Source organism: Triturus cristatus, chromosome 4_2 (assembly GCF_964204655.1).
Source record: "Triturus cristatus chromosome 4_2, aTriCri1.1, whole genome shotgun sequence".
NCBI classification, from domain to species: domain Eukaryota; kingdom Metazoa; phylum Chordata; class Amphibia; order Caudata; family Salamandridae; genus Triturus; species Triturus cristatus.
In genome coordinates this window covers 935,011,490-935,017,093 of record NC_140586.1, presented here as the reverse complement: position 1 = coordinate 935,017,093, position 5,604 = coordinate 935,011,490, and positions in this window count along the sequence as shown.

Genomic DNA, 5,604 nt, shown 5'->3' with positions numbered 1-5,604 from the left:
TACCACATCAGTACTCATGGGCCCAAATCCAACTAGCTAATAGTGCCTCACTTGCCCTCCTAATCTTTAAGGAGACCAGTGAATTGGCACTCCAGAACACAACACTCTAGACGCTCTCAAGGATCGCGGTATCAGGTCATCACCTTTCAATCTCTCACTCATACATGTCCACCATAAATGAAAAAGAGACACAAAAAAAGCTTACAATATTTATGGAAATTGTTGTGCTCTGTTAGGTAACAACTGTGCTGCAATTGGAAAACATTTGCAGGTCAACAATGTGATCAGCATAATTAACAGACCATACACAATAGAAAGCCCTGCCTGATTGACAGTTCTGCCTAAGTTTACCCCCACTATGGAAACACAGTGATATATTATAGATAGATAAGTGGCGGACCCCATACCTGGCATGCATAGGTAGCTATTCGACATTTCAGCTGGTGCGGGTATCTCGTCTCGGGACCTTTGCTCTGCGAGAATGTCTTCTCTCTATGTTTTCAAAATGACATGCCCCGATTCATGTGATAAAAATTGTGTGTTCAAAAGCAGCAGCTGGATTCCTCGATTATTTCTAGGTGTTAGTTTCTGACCACAGAAAATAACAGGAAGCAGTGTTGTTTGACCTTGTATGAAATGCTCCGACTGAATCTCAGGCAGAACAACCAAATACCAAAAAATGTGCACAAAAACAAGCGTGATATTTTGTAACGTGTGCAAAGCAAAAACGGCCTATAACTTGCACAGTTAGACTATAATATGGAAAAACGACAATGGGCTCTAGAGGGAACACGCAAGAACTAAAAGCATGAGAAGACTCAGGCCACAAGGGTGGGGGTTGATGTATTCCTCTCCAATTTTTGAAAATTGCTGCAGTAGTAGTAGTAGAGTGAGTGTGTGTGGGGTGGGGGGTGTTGTAGTAATCTCCACACATGACATCAAAGTGTCTTTGTCTTTTTTTGGATGTCATCTTCGATCAGTCGTGACTTTATAGACACAGCTTCAAGACAACAGCACTTTAAATTGTTGGACTTGGATGCCCTGGCTTCCCTCCTCTGGTGCATGTCAGGGCTTTCCTGTTTAACCAGTCCCTGGTAGATTAGATTGCAGGTTCCTAGTAGGTAGCACAGGCGTTCCTAGCATCTTTTTCTGTGTTTGCTGGATGTCATTGGCGGGGCTTAAAAGACGAAAAGTAGACACCTGCCCACTGACAGCGCAATACTGACGCTGCCGTGCCCACCCCACCACAGAGCTCACCGTGGTGCTCCTCCGAGGTGCAAAGGGGAAGTCCCAGTTAAGCAACCCAGCAGAACAACCGATAGAAGTATCAATAAATCCACATAGCAGGTTGAAGAAGAGTCCCCAAAAGAGCTCACTGATAAGGGAGGTAGGGGGCCAATCGATTTCAACATCAATTAAAGACTTTATGGACAAACATTTCAGCTATAATAAATGAGCACAGGTGGATTTGTCACTATCCAGAGGGAGAGATACATTCAGTAGTTCTTTAGGAAGTGAAGGCTTCTGAGACTTGGATTTAAGTCTCCCAAGCATAAACAATTTAGACTGTACTTAAGCTGATCAATCCTGGCTAGAGCCTGGATTGTCTTCCTCCCCTCGGCTGTTCTCCTTATTGGAAAATGGATCTCCAGAAAGCTATAGGCAAGCAAATAAGAGGGATGAAGCAGGGGACAAGGTGCATGGCCTCGAGAAGAGGGTGGTGATACCCAGGGTCAGAACCAGGGGCCGTCATATGAAGAAGTGAGTGGGCCTGCACAACACTACCCTAAACCTAGAAGTTACACCTTCACCCGCTGTCCAAATGTAGCGAGTCCAATAGAGGAAAATAAGAAACCTATCACTGTTATGGCAGACAAGCGTGTTGGCACATCCATGCATAAGAAGGAAAGGTATACACCTCCAGATACCCTATATTGATAGAAAAACAGGGCAGCCCACGCTGTAAAGGCAATACATTCCTCGCACAAAAAGGGTAAAAAAAAAAAGGGCTAAGCAGGAGCCCACAGGCGGGGAAGATGAAAGGAAGCATAGGAGGGAAGGTATACCATAAAATTCCCCAGAAACTTTCCACAAAGGTCCACTTAAGGGGGTCCCATAATGAAGCACACGGAAAATAGGGAAACAAAGGCAGTCATAGGGGATGATCCCTTGTCGTCAAGAAATAAGGGGTGTGGGTATGTAGGTCCACCTAGGAAAGAACGCAAAAGGGAAGGTCAGGTAAGCAAGGAGGGGCAAGTCAAAATAGAACAGTAAAGTAGAAGGCAAATTAGGAGAAGAAGGGGACCCTGATAGTACACAGCTAGAGGGAGGAGGGTTGAAATGAATTTAGGGGTGTACCTAGAACCTCTACAAAGAAATAAAAATGGTAAAAAAGCAAGGGATATAGTTCCCTTGAATCACTCATAGCTGGTATTCTCACTAGCAACATGTCTCAGCCTGAAAGCTATATCATCAAACGATCTGCAGCTTGTGGGGTTCACGTAGGACACACAGTGTAAAGAGGTAACAAAAGTATTATTGCACTCAGTAATAGTAAAGAAAGCACTGGAGAAAGTGGAAGCTGAGATGCTAAAAGAGGGGATTAGATTTGTAGTAGAAAGTGAGATCCCAGAAGCAGGAACCTATATTAGCCCCTTCCTCAGGCATCATGCCGGCCTGGGTTCAGGGCAAGTCATATTTGACACAGGGGAGCATGATTAAGAGGTAAGTACAGAGTAGTACGAGGGGAGGATTAAAGGTAACAATCCCTTACCAAAGTTCTAAAAAATATATAGGGAGTAGCAGGTTAGGCAACAACACCCTGGAGCAGGCCTCACCTGATGCAAATAAGGCCTGCTGTGTGAGCGATATAGACTAGGATGAAGAGGGGTTGCACAGTCTAGGGATCCTATCTTGGAATATCTCGGGATTTGCCCCAAAATAATTGAGGGAAGAAGTACTTAAAGAGAGGCTGGAAAATGATGAGAGCCTATGTTTACAGGAGATCTGGCTGTGCGAGGAACCTCCAGCTATAGATGGGTCCTTGCAGGTGAATAGAATGGCCAAGAAACTGGGCCGAGGACGCCCATCAGGGGGGTTGTTAACCATCATATCCATAGAAGAAAGATAACAATGATAAAAAGTAAGCTGTAAATGGATAGTACCCTGTACAGAACACCTCTGGGGAATAGGTAAGAGTATGGAAGGGAGATGAGAAGATTTAACAAACATGAGGAATGCATCTGTGCTAACTACCAGAAGGACATGATCCTGTTGATGGGGGACTTCAGCTATAGATTGAACCCGGAAAACACTGATCCACAGTTTAAAGAAATAGGGAGAGCTTATAAAATTATCTCTGCCAGTTTTCCTACGGGTGTGATTACAACACGTGATGAAGACCTTGTGAATTACCTACGGTCACTACGGATTTTAGTTTAAACAGGCGCATGGATCAAGATTGACCCGCCAGACAGACATTTAAGTGTGGAATGCAGTCATGCCAGATTGATTATATCCTCATGTATGCTTGGTGCTTTGACAATGTTAGAAGCTTTGAGATAACTCAATCAGAAGGAAGTGATCATTGCCATCTGCATTTGGGAATGTGGGTAGGGGTGGTAACAGCCAGAGAATCGGTCCTCCCAGAAAAGGTAGAATATCCCAAACAGCTAACCACCAGGATGTCAGAGTGCTATCTAGCAGAATTGGAAAATTTCCAACAGTGCCAAGATATGGCACCAATATCAGCCAATAGCGCGGGCTGGTACAATAAAATGATTCCCCAGGTGGTACAATGTTTAAAGGTGGAGCTAAAGGCAAAAAAGGCACATGAAGGGAAAGCTTGGTTTGCTACAAATCTCAGATATTTAAAAAGGCTTATAAAGGAAGCAAGAAGGAACCTCAGGGTAAAATACAATCATGAGAGGTGTACAAATCTCCAGAACCTACACAGAAAGTATAAAAAAATTGATCAATGGTAAAAAAAAGGGGCCTACAAGGTTATTGGAAAAATATGATAGAAGCCATCGAAACAAAAAATGTAAAATAGTTTTGGCAGCTAGTACAACACTGTTGAGGAAAGGAGAAGGGCTCCTTAAGATGTGTAGTTGGAGAAGAAGAATGGGTCAATTATATTAAGGAACTGTATGGAGCAGACCAGGAGGAAGAGTATAGGATCGCTTGGTCAGAGAGAGAGGAGATGAAAGAATTGTTCCCTGTACAAAAGATTAAAGATACCATAGGGTCTTTGAAACTAACTATAGTGGATGGCCATGCAATCTACCCATCATTATAATTAAAACCAAAATCGGCTGGTGGGCGAAATTCTTCCATTAAGCATTTCAGGAATTTCTGTCCAGCAGCAAGTTCCTTGAAACATGGAGAGGCTCCATTATCAGACCGATACATTAGAAAGAAGACACAAAAAATCCTAAAAATATTAATCAACCTCTTTGATGTGGGCGAAAAATTGTTTGCTAAGATCATTTTAGGCAGCCTCAAGGAGTGGGCAGAAATCCATAAGATTGTCCCACCAGAACAAGGGGGGTTTCAGGAAGGCTATTCAACAATGGACCACTTTTTTAGCCTGTGGTCATGCTCAAAGAAGGCAGTAGAAGAAAGGGAAAATCAATTCTTTTGCGTTCTTGACTTTCGCGCCTTACCTGTCTCCTCATCCTTCAGCTCTTCCACTGCCTACTGTTTTTTCTACCCCTTCATGTGAGATCCTGAACACACCAGTCTCTTCTTCTGCACCCATCCTCACCTCTCTCCCTCACTCCTCTGCTCTCCCCTACCCTCTCTCTACTCAGTTCCTTCCCTAATTATCTTCAAATACATTACATTTGTAGCCATCTACCCCTTTCTTCAGTCCTCCACTCTCACTGCTTGCTCTACCTCTGCTCTTTCATTTCCCGTTCCCTCCTGCACACAGCTTAGATCTCTCGTCATCTGCTGCCATTCTTTTCTTCACCACATTTCTCCCTTCCCTCACCCTTCATTCTCACCTTTCCTGCACTCCCTCCTGATTCTTCCCCTGCCTTTCTACTCACACCGTATCTCTCTATGTACATTGTTAATCAGTGACTTCTCTACAAAGGCCACACACACAGATGTAGCCGCTCATCCTAGGCCTCGCTTCCTCCTCCGTTTTCTCTAAATGTTTTATTTTCCGTAGAGATGTAGGAAGGAGTGCCCTGGGCATTGTAAGGCCCCTGTACCCAGGAATGGCAAATGCATGATCTGACGTTGTTTAAACAATAGCAGGAGTTGAGCATCAGTTGCCACCCTGTGCCTACTGCCTTGGTCCTAGTGGTCTCCTTCTCCTGTTGCACACTGCGTGATTACAAACTGCATGGAAAGCAGCTTAACATTTCTCTGCTTGCGTTCTAAAAGGACATATTTCTGCATTGAATCAGCTTGTAAATATTTATTTTTGCCAATTTACTTTTATTAACTATTTCAGTTTAATTCTACAGGGTGGCAAAGTATGGAGTGTGAAATCAAAATAGTGACTTAGTAACAAACAACAGAGCCTCCATGCATACGGATGATTATTTTGAGAAAGTGAAGATGACCCGGAAGTCTTAATTTGCAACAACTTCA